Here is a 16315-nt window from a genome sequence, read left to right as displayed (position 1 = left end):
GAGAGAGAGAGAGAGAGAGAAAGAGAGAGGCAGAGACACAGGCAGAGGGAGAAGCAGGCTCCATGCAGGGAGCCCGACGTAGGACTTGATCCCCGGTCTCCAGGATCAGACCCTGGGCCAAAGGCGGCGCTAAACTGCTGAGCCACCCGGGCTGCCCCACTATTGATTTTTAACAGTAAAATGATACCAGCTCTCATATTGAACTTTCTTATTAATTATGAAAACTTTTGATCAATTTTGGTGGACTTCCTATAAAAATAATCATAATAAATAAGGACATTTCTCTTTCCTGTATAATGCTTACAATTATTTTTCTTAATGCAGGAGCTGGACTTTTAGAAGTGGTGATAATGGGTATTCTTATTACGTTTCTTAATTTAGTGGAACTGCATCCAAAATATCTCATTAAATACAAAGTATAACATAGATTTTTAATAGATACCTATCATCAAATGAAGGAAGTTGTCTCCAAAAGTTGGTTTTCTAAGGATCTATTTCCTGAATAGATATCAATTTTATCAAATTATTTTCCTAATCTATTAAGATGATGATGTTTTTCCCTTTAATTAGCTAGTTCAGTGTGTTAAATTGATCAATTTTTAAATGCTTGTTTGATCTTTGAACTTATGGGACTAAATCCATTTGGGTTTGGCATATTATTTTTTTAGATGCTGCTAAATTAGATGTGTTAATATGTGCTAATATTTTATACAAGATTCCTGCACCTATGTTTGAGATTGGTCTATAAATTCATTTTCATATAGATCAAGGTTATAATAACCTTAAAAATGAGTTGTAAAATCTTCCCTCATTTTTTCTTTCATAGATTTCTTTGCTTCCAGATTTTTTTTTGCTTTATATCAAAGTTATAAATGCACATCTTAAAGAGTAAAATAGTTTCTTTAAGGTTTTCTACAAAAACCATGACAAAAACACAGAGAACCCAAAAAAGACTTCCCTCACCTCTTGCATGTTCCCCTTATCATTTTTCTCTCCCTAGGTCCAAAATCTTTTAGCTATCTTGATATTTAGATCAAGATTTCTGGAAAATACACTTGCATTGCTACCTCTTGATTCTTCAGTTTTAGTAATAAGTATTGATTTCCCACTATGAAAGATGAGGATTTATCTTTCTTTACTTCTTCTGCTCCTACAGACATAGACACTCCTCCTCTCCATCCACTTTCCAATGGAGTCACATTATAATTTTGGTTAGAAGTGACCTCACCAGTGTTTTATTATGCAAACTGTGTAAGTGCTATTCAATACGAGACATTTTTCCTTTCCTGCATCATGTTTGTTTTGCCTAAAATAAATGATTGTGTTCTTATTTGTTTTGCTTCTTTGCTTAGTTTCTATGTTTTGTCACTACTTCAGTCACAAACTAAACTCCTTATCAATTGTCTACATCTCTTTTCAGGACACTCAGATGCAGTAGGCATTCTACCAATTTTATCTTCTGAAGAAGTCTCTTGGTAGACTCCTGACTCACTCCACAGTAGACTGGTTGCTCTCCATACCCTGTAGACAGCTTTTATGCTGGGATTTTCCTTCTCCATCATCTTGGAGATTTCCTTTGCTCCTTTGCTCTATTGGAGTTACCATTTCCTGTATCTCACATTTTCTACTTCTCGTGGTGAACAAATGTTTTGAGATATTACATCTCACATCTATTCCTTGAATGCTAATTTGGCTTATTATAGAATTCCAGATTTGAAACATTTCCTTAGAATTTTGCTCAATTACCTAATATTTTCCAACATTAATTCTGAAAGATCTGAAGCTATTCTGATTCCTAACCCTTCCTATGTGACCTGTTTTTTCCATCCTAGAAGTTTACACGTTTTTCTCTTTAAGCTGAGTGTGTTCTGGAATTTCAGAATGATGTTTCTTTGTATTGGGTGTATTTATATCCATTCTTCTGGGCACTTGATAACCTTTTTGGAACAGACAACTCAGGTTTTTCATCTCCAGGAAATCTTCTTGAAATCTTCTTTGATTATTTCTTTCCATGCCTTTTTACTATTCCATCTTTCTAAAATTTTTAGATGTTGTACCTCTTGAGCTGGCTATCTAATTTTCATATTTTTCTCTTCTCTTTGTTTTTGCCTATGTTTCTAGGAATTTTCCTGCATTTATCTTTTTTTTTGAAAATTCTTATCAATTGTTTTGTTTTTTTTTTTTCTATTCAATGTGAATTTCCAAGAGGTAGTGATGGTGGTGGTTGTTCTTTGAATGATCCTTTAATAGTACACTGTTCTTGTTTTATGGTTGAAGGATATTCTAAAATCTCTTAGGACAGTGATGATGATATTCTGGAAGTTCCTTCTTCCGGTTAGTCTCTATTTCCTTCAAGTTGCTAATTTCTGTTTATTTGGGTCTTCATCTTCCATTTTAGAGGCTTTCCCTAGACATCTTTCTTTGTTGTCTTTGTTGTCATCTTGCTTTTATTTTTACATGTTTCCTCTTGGGTAGTTCAGATCCTTGAGAATTGACTTTTCTAATCTCTGTCTAGATTTTGCCTGCCTGACTGCCCTCCACTGTTTTGGGAAAAGACTGCAGTACAGGTGGGAGTATTAGAGTTCTTGGCATTGAATATGTCTGCTTTTTTTTTCTTTTAAAAGATTTATTTATTTATTTTAGTGGGGGAGGGGCAGAGGGAGAAGGAGAGAGTCTTAGGCAGACTTACTGAGCACAGAGCATGACGCAGGGCTCGATCTTACAACCTTGAGAACCGGACCTATGCCAAAGTCAACAGTCAGATGCTTAAATGACTGTACTACCCAGGTGTCCCTATGTCTGTTTTCTTAATTGCCCCAGTTTCAGTTCAGTAGTCCTATTCTCAACTGTGCTGACTTCCTCCAAACCAGAGAATGTTTCACCTTTTTAAATCTTTTACTGGGGGTGAGGGAAGGGCAGTTACTGGGCTGTCAGGAGTAAGGAAGGAGATCTGGAGATCATATGTTCCTTAGATTTCCAACCCAACGTCCTTAATTTTAACCTCTCTATCCTCACTTCCTGAGGCTACTGACGGGATCAGTTCCTGAGTCTTTTTGAGATTCTGTGAAATCGGAAAGATTTTTGGCCATTTCCTTTTCAATTTTAGAATGGGTTTTCTCAGATCTGCTGTTTTTTATGTCTTGCTTAAGAGTTTTCCAGCTTCCAGAATTCTATTGCTCTCTGATTATTCACCCCTGTATTTGTCTCCAGGTTACTTTTGATATCAATTTCACTTTACTCTAACCATTATTTTCTTAGATAGCTCCATAGACCTTATTTTACTATTTTTCAGGTATTAATAGGTTTCTTCAAAGTTATTTTCAAATTATTTCGTATGTAATATGATAGATTTTCTTCCAACTTGATTATAAGGCTGTTAAAGTCTTTTCTTTTTTGCTTTGATCATTTTCCCAGAGTATCTAATACATTTCACATATCTAGAACTTGATGCCTGCAGGTAACTACTAAGTTATTTCTAAGTGACACAAGGAATGTATCACCATAAGCTACTCTCAGTATATAAACACAATATTTGTACAGCACTGCATCAGCTTGTTTTCTGATCATTAGTGTGTTATAACCTGCAGGCAACTGGAGATTTATTAAATGATAATAACTATGATGATAAGAGAGAGATAGAGGTGAAGATAGATAGAGAACATTACAGATATCTTGATTCTCTAAAGGGGTGTTTCCCTAAATGTACTCCATGTAACTCCAATGCCATGATATATATGCATATGCACCCATGAACAAAGGATTCTGGTTTTAATTAATGTGGCAAATATTGAGTTAGGCAAATTTAAATACGTTTCTTTAACATAGGACTTCTCAGATCTTTTAATATACTTTCATGCATGGTACAGGATCTTCTAAACTTATTGTTCATAAAATTCTTTCATTTATAAGGTACCTTTTCATGACTCTCAGGGCTCATTTTATATGTGATGAACTCTGGAACAGAGTATTCTCAGGTTTATTCAAGATTTTTTTTGCTTGTTTGCATGTTTTTGGTTGTTACTGTCACCTATATTTTAAAAATATACTCAGCTCCCAAGTCAGGACAACTATATGAAATATTAAATATTTCTCAATCAGCAAGAGAAGAATAAGCAAGGCCCATCCCCTATCTTATACTAACATGCTTTATCTGATTAAGTGCAGGGCTCAGAATAAAATCACAGAGCACTAAGCAATGACTATGTAGTTCTTACTGCTGGGGGCACGGGGATGCAGTGGAATGTTTCCAGGGAGGGTCCAGTGGGCCAGCCTGTTATGGGAGGGTCTAGAAGAATGTCAAGTCCAAGAAGAGAGTGTGTGGGAAGGGGGAGACTGGAGTCATAGGCTTCTTCCCCAGGAAGCTCATCTCACCGTTGATAAGACACTTCAGCTAAGAGGTCCTGAGCTGTGAGCAGCTAAGAAGCAAGCTTGGACAAAATGAAACAGTTCGGGATGTGACTCTCAGTTAGACAAAAGACTCAGGGTTTTATTATTATTGGGTTCTGACTCGGAAACCTGGAATGGGTTGACTGGTGTAGAGTAATAGGACTGAATCAGGTAATAATTAAGATAACTTAAAACAAGTTTGAAATAGCTCTTTTCTCATATGATAGAAGAGAAACTCAGCTCCTGGAAGACCTTTCCAAAGGTATACAAGTGAGCTGTGGAGCTGCTAAGAGAATACCGTTCCTGGACATTTATCTCAACACGCTTGCTACTCTAGCACACTACTTTCCATCCATGCTTCTTTGGCATCTATGGAATAATGGAACTCATTTAGATTTACTAAGATCCTCTTCCTAAGAGCCACTATCTATCACCTATTGGGCTTCCAATGCAAAGGAATACACTCAAGATCTAGAATGTTCCATCTGAAATCCCTAGTGATATAAGCATGCTCCCTGGGATTCTGACAAATGACATTCATCAACAGAAAGGCTGCCTATTTGGAAGCCTAATGTCACTTACATATGATAGAGGCCAGTTTCATCTCTAAACACAAAACTGAACATAAGTCTCCCTGTGTTAACTCCTATTCAGTGCAGCCAAACCACCAGAAGCCACAGCTCATGTGTGGAGATGCTGATGTAATGAGACCTGGTGCCACACACAGATGGACAATTCTGCTTTAATAACTCTAGTAGCTGCACAGACATTAGCTTGAGAAAGTTGATTTCCCCATCCTGAGTGTCCCCTAGCATTTAGTCACCTGGGCCTTGGAATCTTGGGTAACACATAGGCCTCTGAGATGTCAGTCCCTTGCACTAATGAAAATCAACTGAGATCTTCTGATTTTCTCTGGGTATCTCAGTAACCGCCAAACACATCATCCTGGAAGACCATTCTGCTTCATCCTATTGGTGCTTCTAGCCCAGAATGCATGCTTCTGTCCTTTTAAGTCAAGTCCCAAGCTCCATTTTCTCCCATTCTGCCTCTATGCTTCTGGTCAGCACTCTCCACTATTCAGATCAGCCCAACAAAGAAGATTTGAAAGAAAAATTATTGATCACTTTTGGCAATGCACCTTAAAACATTTCTACTGTTTTCAAGACAGAGAGAGGGAGCAGCAGGGCCTCTCTGCATGACCATTTGGGCCTGGCTAATTAAAATGAACCTTCTTCTCCTGATTCCTTATTTTTTTAGGTTCACACCATTTTCATTCCCCCAGCCTTTTTAAACTAAATGTAAAATTAAATGTAAAAACATAGCAACCAAAACTCAAAATCATTTTTAGAAAAAGTGCAAAGTGAGCACCCTAGGTTTCCATTTTAAAAATTTTCTGACTCTCTTTATCCATATTATCTCATATTTTATATAAGAATACTCATAATGTAAGAATAATTTTACACTATTTTTATTTAGTATTCTATTTTAGAATCTTTCTTCATAGATTATGAAGATTATAATTTTATTCAAAAATTATAATTTTTATCTCAGTGTTAATGGCTACTTTATACTCCACACAGTTGATGGCCCAATCACATTGTTTCTAGAGGAGAGTCACCGTATTAAATGCACACTATTTTATTAACTATACTTGTGCTAGATGCTCATAATTGAGGGAGACACTATAGCATCTTGTCCTCATGTTGGATTTTCAAAATGAGAAGATGAAAAGGAAAACAAATTAGGTAAAAGGGCAAACTTCAGAGGCCAGCAATTGCAGATCAAAACCTGGGCACCAAGAATTCTGGGCTGAGTCTACAGAGTCAGAGTCTAGGGCTAACTAGAGGCAGGGAAAGCCTGAGAGCCAGGAAGTGAGGAATACACAAGACCCAGAGGGTCAAAAAGGGGCCTGGAATGCCCTAGTGATTCAGCGAAGGCAAACTTATATGGTTAGACACCTTCTGGAGAGGGTGTTTGCTATCTTTCTCTCATTCAGTCGTCTGGCTATGTTTGGGTACTCCTGAGGTCACCAGGGGGTGGGGTTGTTTAACTGGTGGTTCTTATGACTCCAGTAACTATTTTTTCTGTCCTGCTTAAAGCATGGGTCGGAGAACTGGAATTATTAGGATGTGCCCTGGAATTACAAATTCATGCCCTGCCCATGACATCTCCCAGGGGAGACACCCATGGTCCCTCCTGAAAGAAAAAGACTGGGAGTCATGATCAGAATGGACCGAGGGTGGGCACTTGACCTAAAACCAATTTAATACATGATCTTTAAAAAACAAACTGGGCCAATCAGAGTTATTCTTCAATAGGTCTACCATTTAGAGACTGAGAGACTGTTAATGAGGCCTGAGTATAAAAGATTTTCCACAGAGTGGAGGGACCTGTCAGCCTTTGATGTAGCAAGTGGGATAAAATTATTAAGAAGTCGCAACTAAATGTGATGGAAATAAAAACAGTGGGCACCCTCATGAAAGAGTCATTGAATGGTGAAGAAACCCTATTCCCCAAAATAGCACAGTTCGTGACTTTGCTATTGCCCAGTTCTCCAACTTTTCCTGTGTTAGCATACACCTGTATCTTTCCATTTAATCTCTTATTTTTTCCTCCCAGAGGCACCTAAACAAATCTCTGTTTCTTCCAACTAAAAGATTACTTTTTCAAAGATCCTAACACTGAAGTCTCAATAAAGAAATTCCTCAGAGATCCCATATGAGGTTTCCTTTAAGTCACATCTCCAATGTGTAAAAATTTTGGCAAGAAAAACCAGTGGCGTGCTGCCTACCTTTACAGGCAGACAATTAAACCAATTAAAGAGTGAGGGACGGTATGCCTTTTGCCTTCAAGGTCAGGCCTTGACTCACTAGAACCTTGGCAAAGTCTTGCAGTCTGGAGGGAGTAAGAAATCATCCCTGTGGATGACAGACTTCTAAGCAGATGGCTAGTAAATCAAGGTCCTGATGTGAAATGTTGACACTTTCTAGCCCAGGAAGATGTGGGTGAAATACTACCAAGTTAATCATGTAGAGTAAGCCACTGGTCACTGTCCTTAAGGAAAAAAGATCATTCAGTGTGAGATGAGATCCTAATTGCAATGAGCAGGATCATAAAACCATATTAGAGCCCCAAGGCCAGTGACATAGAAGGGAGTTGTAATTAAGGAGACATCATTTATATTTACAAAAATGCTTAAACAAGAAACTCCCTATTTTGATGAATGGACCTAGATATGCATTAAATAGAAGGGTACCTCACCCCAGGATTGATATTATTAGATTTGTATCATTAAACTCTTAATTACAATGATGGGTATCTCAATGTATCCTCAATAACTACCATATAGAAAAAAAAAAGAAGCACAGATTTGAAAGAGCTGTGTCCAAACAGCAAGTCCATGAATGTCAGCTGTGGGCTATGAGTCAATTAATTCCCCTTTCTTTGTCTAACTCATAATTCCTACTCTACAGGATGGGCTACTGTCTCCCAGTTGGTTTCCCCCTGAGGTAGAATCAGGCAAGGAAGTCCTGGCTCCTTTTTGCTTGTAGAGAAGTTTCAATGGTAGATGCTCACATTTTGGAGAGCCCTGGGCTCTTAGAGACAGAGTGTGTGGTGACTCTGGCATCTGGTCCATAGATATCCACCCTCCAGGCCCTCTGATCTAGAGATGTCCATGACAACCAGTGTCCTTCAGGCAAAGACCACAGCCAGTTGTCATAAGTCATTGCTTAGAAATTGCCAGACTTTGTTGTATTTCTTTGTGGGTCATTTTATCATACATCATTTCATTCCATCCTCAGAGCAATCTTTTGAGGGGTGTGTGATTACTTACCAAATGAAGAAACTAAGGTTGTGAAAGGTGAGGCAAACTGTCCAAGGTCACACGACACACAAGTAGTGGAGCTGGGATCTGAACCACTCATCAGATTACAGCGTGCATCCTCTTCCCATAATCCCATGGAAATTCTGCCAAGTGAGCTGGCAGCAAGGCACTTCTCCCTCAGCTACTGCAGGCTGCCTGCACCGCTGTCCTCACAGTTTGTCCCAGTTCAGTGCCTCTCAAACATCAAAGCGCATACAAATCACCTGGGGCTATTGTTAAATTGCAGAGGCTTATTCAGGAGGTGGGCAGTGGGGCCTGAGAAACAAGTGCTCAGGTAGTGCCAATGCTGCTGGTTTGCTGACCACACTTGGAGTAGCAAAATCCTAGCTGACACCTGGCCCTTCCAAATTACTCACTGGATTATGAATAGGACCTCTTTCCAAAGCTCAGTACCTTCCCTTCTCTCAGTAAGTAGTTAGTAGCCAGATCTGCGAAGCAGTCCCAAGTAATTCTTAATGAAATTAAAACCAGACTGACATCTCTAATACTCTCCAGCTGTTATCCAGGATGTGCCATTAGGGTAATTGTGTGGGAGAGCTGAGAGTTGAAGCTAAAACAATAATCTAACCAGGGTCTATTTAAAGCTACAGACAACACTTAGCTGGCAAGGTAAGAATATTTAAGGTGCCATCATGGAGCTGCAGCAGTAGAATCAATAATTGAGTACCTTTTATATTTTAAGTTCTGCATACACCTTATAGGTAATTCTTAAAGCGATTCAGCAAGAAAAGGATTATAAATACTTCGTTATGGGATCCCTGGGTGGCGCAGCGGTTTGGCGCCTGCCTTTGGCCCAGGGCACGATCCTGGAGACCCGGGATCGAATCCCACGTCAGGCTCCCGGTGCATGGAGCCTGCTTCTCCCTCTGCCTGTGTCTCTGCCTCTCTCTCTCTCTCTCTGTGACTATCATAAATAAATAAAAATTAAAAAAAATAAATAAAAATAAATACTTCGTTATATACATATTCTACTTTCCAATAAAATAATCTAAAGCAATGTCCAAGAATATCTAACATAGGACACGAAGGCATGGGTTTAAATGCAGGCACAAGAAGAAAAATCTGGGTGCAAACAAAGTCAAGCCAGGAATGTGGTTCTCAATGAGCATCCAAGGACTGCATGCCTGCAGGGGCAAGCCATACTTAGTTATCAACTTTCCAGAAGCCAAGAAGAAAAGAGGAATCTGATCAGGTGAGCAATTCACAATGATAATGTAATTATAAAATCAATTTTCAAACCTCTGTTCACACCCAGAGCATATGAGGATATCTCCTGTGGCCTTTCCTACAGAAGATATGGTATGCTCTGGTAATGAATGACTTTCTCAACAATTACTCACAATGGACTTAAGGATGGCTTTTCCCAGGTTGTGTTTACAATGGTCCCCAGTGGAGGCTGATGCATCAAAACCAAGCATATTCAGAAATGCAGTCTTTTTGGGACAAATGTGACATCGTCTAGTACCTAGCATCTGGCTGCTCCAGTTTGGTTCAGAACCACAGCTTGGAAAACTTGGAGAAATGGAAGTGCTGTATATTTCAATAAATCCCCATTCTCCATTGTCATCCTTTAGTGTCATTTTCCTAGCTCAGTTATAGAAGATGCTAAGTAATAGTGAGTTAGACATTGTTCAAATGGCAGGGAATAGTGGTTGAGTGTAGAGCCAAATAAGTTAACAAAACTGGGCACAGTTGCAAGTAACAAGGACACAACTTGAATAAAGTCCACCCCAACCCCGGTATGGGATGAGTAAACTTCAGGGAACATTCTGAGTAGGAACAGGATTCTTTTCCAAAAATGCCTTCTGAATCCAGATAGATGAATGATTGAGGCCTTAAGTTACACTTCACATAGCAAGGAAGCAGCCATAGAGTCCATGGATAGATGAATGGATAAAGAAGATGTGGTATATATACAATCAAATATTATCCAGCCATAAAAAGGATAAAATATTTTTACTTAGAAAAGTTTTAAGGCCATTGTAACTTGCCTTCACTCAGTTAAAAGAAAATCTCAATAAGACATCTACAGAATACTTATATTAGGGCAGTTATTTCTTCTAAAAAATTGTGAAACATATACCATTTGTCTGCCCATCCATTCATTTATTGGACGAATGCATATTTAAGGACACCTGTCATATACTGGGCATCCTTTTGAGAGAAAAATGAAGTCACTGTCCAAATGGAGGTGGAAGACCAATATGGGAGACCCAACAATTGCATAACCACCTGATCCCGCAAAAAGTCTTCATGCCCAAGATACTAAGATTCTGCAGCTTTTTCTTTTTCTTTTAGAGTGTGGGTGGGGCAGTGGAAGAGAGAGAGAGAATCTTAAGCAGGCTCCACTCCCAGCACTGAGCTGAACGTGGGACTCAATTTCACCACCCTAAGATCGTAACCTGAGCCGAAACCAAGGGTTGGACACTTAACCTACTGAACCACCCAGGCATCCTTCTCCAGTTTTTTCAACCATTCCATATAAATTTGTGGTTTCCATTATGGGTGCCATATAGGGGATATGATACTGAATGACACACACAAAAATACATAGTTATAAAAGGTGCTAAGTGTCAGGAGGAAGGTAACAGAGTGTATCTATGATAGAGAATAAGGATGGGGATGGTATACAAGGTCAGGGAAGATGTCTCCAAAAAGGTGGGATTCAAATGAGATCAACAGGATGAGAAGCTCTAAATATGGGTGGATCAGGGGAAGAGCATTCTGAACACGAAATTCTTAAACCCAGAGAAAGCATGCTAGTTAGAAGAACAGGCGATACGCAACTAAAATGGTCACGTCTTATGGGTTCAGTATTTACCATGCAGTTATGCCTAGAAATGTCAACCAAAATAATTGATTTCAGAGTAATTGATCCATAGCTCTTCCTCTTTACAATAATTATTCAGCAAGGCCAGTTGGACACTCCTCGTTTGACATAATAAAACCCTATCATTTATGCTTAAGATGATGCATGACTTTCTCTTTGCTATAGCAGGACACGTGCATTCTGCTTATTCAGAATGGATATCAGATCTCTAAGAAATACATGAAAAACAACAGATATTCTGGCAAATAGTCTCTGAAGCCAAAGCGTTTGAAGTGGAAGCTGCAGAATTTGAAACACCAGTTTTTCCATAGCCTAGACCTTTCTTTCTACAGCACATGGAGTATTAGAGCTGGAAAATACTGGGGAAGGGGTCAGCTTTAAATCAACTCTTATTTAAATGAATTATTTCCCTTGGGGGGTCTGAAGAAGGAAGATGGCAGTAACTCAGACGTTGGCACTTTTACTCTTGCCCTGGAACATCAGCCTTAAAGAAAGCTCCACAGGTTCTCTTGACAAGCATGCAACCCTGTTCTACTAATTACTACCCCAGAAAAGATAATTACATTGTGCAAATACCTACTTTCCCTCAAGACCACATCCCCAGGGCGAGAGGTTTCCTGCATAGGGTCCTCCGACCCATTTTCTCATTGGGTCAGTTCTTGCCCTTTGGCTATCTGCCTTCCACTATTCCCTCAGTATTCCTTTTCTTTTGCAAAACCTTCCACTTCTCACTCCATCCACCTTATTCATCAGATAAAACCCCAGCTTCTGGTGAGCTCTACTTTCTCCTTCCCCGATCTGATTCCCGATTTCAGTAACTCGGTTGCTGAAAGTGCATAGAAAAGTGCAATGGAGCTCAAAGATTCAATTTAAATACATGATCTCCAGCTTCAAATGGGCACTCAAAACTGCCCAGCAGGCCTTATATTTTTCTCTTGTTGGCTTACTTACCTCTTCCCTGAGAGGGCTATTTTATACCTTCTTTTCTCTCCTGAAGCCTCCTACATTCCTTCCTCTCTACTCTCCGATGATGACTTCTCATTTCATGGATAAAATTGAAAAATCATCTTCCTTTCACCAAACCTGCAATCTTCATTGGAGCCCATTTTCTCTTTCTTTGCTCTGGTTAAAATGGAAAAGGTGCCTTTCAGCCTCCCAAAGTCCAATCTCATCTACACGCAGCCTGGATTTCATCCCCTCAAATACTGTTCTCCCTTTGGTTGTTCCCCCTTTGCACATTATCTGTCTTTCTCTCTCTGACTGGATCAGCCCCACCAAAAAACAAACATGCTCTATCGTGTTTTATGAAAAGCAAAACAAAAGAAAAAGTCTCTGCTGTCCCATAGTGCTTTTCATGAACAACCTCATTTCTTGAGTCCAGAGCCAAATGCTTCATAAATATAGTTGTCCACACATTGGCCTCATGCTAACTTTCCCCACTTGAACTTGGCTTTTGACCCTATCCCCACACAAAAGATTTCCACTGGAAACATGCATGCCAAAGTTTCCAAAGACCTATAGGATGCCAAATCAGATGGACAACCTTCAATCCTCATGTCGTTCAGTTTCTCTGTAGCAGCACCCCTTCCTATGTTCTCTAACTCACATGATTCTCGTTCTTCCCTTTCTCTGGCCTCTTAGTTACGCTGTTCTCAGGACTCAATCTTAGCTGCTCTTCTCTTGTCCTAAACAATCTCATCCAGTCCAGTGACTTGTGGTTTTTTAAAACTGGTTTTCATTTTTATCAAAGAAGCCTAAGCACAGAGTTTTAAAATCAAAGAATACTGGTAAATATCTAGTGGCATTATTCTCCCCAAATCAAACATATCAGAAAACCTGACAGTTCCATATCTTTTACTGGAGTCTTTACCTCCTTAATGTCTGCCCTACTGCATTAATTCAACCTGGTTCTCCAGCACCACTGACATCTCATGACTCCCCTTCACCACTCTCCTATGCTATGTGAAATCTTTCCTGACTGGATCCCTTTCTCTTTCTTGGTTTACAATCTTACTTTGCTGAAGACCATTCTTCAATAGCTTTTTTTTTCTTTTACTGAAGTGTAGTTGACAACATTCAATACCTTTTTAAGGAAGAGTACAACCATTTGAGTCCTTGCAATTATGAAAATATATTTATTGTATCTTTATTCTTTTGGTTCACAATTTACATAGAATATAATTCTATGTTAAAAATCACATCCAATCAGAATTTTGAACCAGTGGTCCATTTTCTTCTAATTTTCAGTGTTGCTGTTGAAAAGTCCGATGTCACCCTGATTATTTTTACTTTGTGTGTCATTTTTCCTTTCTATCTAGAAACTTTTAGGCTCTTCTATATTTGGGTTCTAAATTTCACAATGGAAAGTACCAGGTCTTCTTTCATTCATTGTGCTGAACACACTACGATTCCTTTTAAAATGAAGAAATGTGGGGATGCCTGTGGCTCGGTGGTTGAGTTTTCAGCTCAGGGCATGATCCCAGAGTCCTGGGATTGAGTCCCATAGTGGGCTCCCCATGGGGAGCTTGTTTCTCCTTCTGCCCATGTCTCTGCCCCTCTCTCTGTATCTCTCATGAATAAATGAATAAAATCTTTTTAAGAAATGAAGAAATGTGTCTTTTAATTTGTTGGTTTTTTTGTTGAAACAGATTAGTTGGATGGTTGTTTCTTGTATTAATCTTCTGATTATCTTCTCTTTTCTTGTTTATTATCTATCTTGAGTATTGCTTTTATAGGATCTATAAGATTGCCCCTATTTCATCCTCCAACTGTTCAATTGTTTTTAAAAATTTGATTGTCAGATTATAATCTTCAAAAATTCTTCTTGATTTCCTGTTCCTTTTTCATAGCATCCTGTCCTTGTTTTATGGATATCATATCACTTCTTACCATTCTAAAAATATTATCATTTGACTTTGGGGGTATTTTTCCCACCTTCTCCTTTTTAAAAAAAATTATTTTGTTCTTTTCTTTCATTTTGGAGATGTTACTAAGATGTCTGCTTTTTTTGTTTATTTATACTCAAAAGACAGTTCATAAAAGCTGTTTGTAAGCTCTGTGAGCTTGGTGGGGCTTATCAGTTGGTGTATTTTGTTAAAATTGCAACAGCCTGACTTTTTTTTTTTCAATTCCTGCTATCTGTCAAGATCTTTTCCATCTCAGAAGCTTTGGACATCAGGATCTATTTAGAATGCACACACACACTCATCTGAAGCCTTCTTAGCCTTTAGATCTTGGCTTATATAGCACTTCTTCATAGAGGCTTTCTCTGACCATCTTATTTATTTATTCACTCATTCATTCATTCATTCATTCATGAGAGACAGAGAGAGAGAGAGAGAGAGGCAGAGACACAGGCAGAGGGAGAAGTGGGCTCCTCTCAGGGAGCCCGATGTGGGACTCCATCCCAGATCCCAGATCCCAGGATCACACCCTGAGCCAAAGGCAGACACTCAACTACTGACCCACCAAGGTGTCCCTTTCTCTGACCATCTTAACTAAATAAAATAGCTTTCCAGGCTGCTGAACCCTGCGTTTCGTCTGCCACCACTGTATTTTCTGTGTGAGTAGAGAGGATAGCTGCTGCCATTGCTGCTTCCACTACAGTTTAAAGGAAACAGGTCTGAAACAAGGTCTTACCCACAAACGCTTTTGAACACAGTGACCACCACATCTCCAAACATCAAGTCCACCTTCATTCGCCAACCTGTTTGACATGTCAGGATCTGTGCCAAGCAGGACCAGCATTAAAATAGATATTAACACACATAGACTCCAAGAGTACTGGGACTATGAGTCACATGTGGTGGAGTAGGGTAATCAGGATAACTACTAGCTGGTTAGAAAATTCAGCTGGGATAAATACAAGGAAGTATTTGAAGCCATCAACATCACAAATAATGAAAAAGTTGTTAAAATTCGCAGGCCAGTTAAAGGTGAAATAAAGATTTTGGAGAATTTATGAGGCAGTCCCAATATCATCACAATGGCAGATATTGTTAAAGACCCTGTGTCATGAACTCTCGCCTTGTTTTTTGAACACATAAACAACACAGACTTTGAGCAATTGTACCGGATGTTAACAGACTATGATATTCTATTTTACATGTATGAGATTCTGAAGGCCCGGGATTATTATCACAGCATAGGAATTTTGCACAGAGACGTGAAGTCCATAATGTCATCATGATTGATCATGAGCACAGAAAGCTATGACTAAGAGATTGGGATATGGCTGAGTTTTACCATCATGGCCAAGAATATAATGTCAGAGTTGCTTCACCATATGTCAGAGGTCCTGAGCTACTTGTAGACTATCAGATGTATGATTATAGTTTGGATATGTGGAAATTGGGTTGTATGCTGGCAAGTATGATCTTCTGGAAAGAGCCATTTTTCCACGGACATGACAATTATGATCAATTGGTGTGGATAGCCAAGGTTCGGGAACAGAAGATTTATAGGACTCTATTGACAAATACAACATTGAATTAGATCCACATTTCAACTATATCTTGGGCAGACACTCCCACAAGCAATGGGAACACTTTGTCCACAGTGAAAACCTGCGCCTTGTCAGCCCTGAAGCCTCGGATTTCATGGATAAGTTGCTGCAATATGATCACCAGTCACGACTTGCTGCAACAGAGGCCATGAAGTACTCCTATTTCTATACTGTTGTGAAGGACTAGTCTCAAATGGGTTTATCTAATATGCCGGGGGGCAGTATGTCTGTCAGCGGCACCAGTGCCAACCCCATCACCCCTTGGACCTCTGGCAGCTCACCAGTGATTGGGATGCCTGTTCCAGCTGCTGCTGGTGCTCAGCAGTAACGGCCTCTTCTGTCTCCTGATGTCTAAGCAGAGGTGGGGGACTCTGCACCCTCCTTGATGCAGCTTGTGCCTGTCAGGGATAGTTGAAATACTTAGAAGTACCATGTCAGAATCATTGCTTGTGGATTTATATTAGTTCAGTCATAAAAAAAAATTATAGTGGGCTGATTTTTTTCTTTTTTTTTTAACTCAAACTTTTCACAACTTGGAGATTCCCTGTAAAATTACCTGCAGGTGGAAGATTTTAAGGACATAACTTTACCTCCTTTCAAATCCAGTTTCTCATCACTAAAGAACAAAGATGAACCAAAGAACCAGCCTCAATCCTGGCTGCTGCATTTGGGTAGAGATACCTTCCCATGTGCACCACTGCTCCCCCAC

The 16315-nt window shown here is 39.3% G+C and overlaps 1 pseudogene; it reads left to right on the top strand.

The window, feature by feature from the left end:
• Positions 1–14817: 14817 nt before the first annotated feature.
• LOC129506430 (casein kinase II subunit alpha-like) lies at positions 14818–15934 on the top strand (annotated as a pseudogene).
• The last annotated feature ends 381 nt before the right edge of the window (positions 15935–16315 follow it).

This window comes from Nyctereutes procyonoides, unplaced genomic scaffold, assembly GCF_905146905.1.
Source record: "Nyctereutes procyonoides isolate TBG_1078 unplaced genomic scaffold, NYPRO_anot_genome, whole genome shotgun sequence".
NCBI lineage: Eukaryota > Metazoa > Chordata > Mammalia > Carnivora > Canidae > Nyctereutes > Nyctereutes procyonoides.
This window is presented reverse-complemented; position numbering and strand designations above follow the sequence as displayed.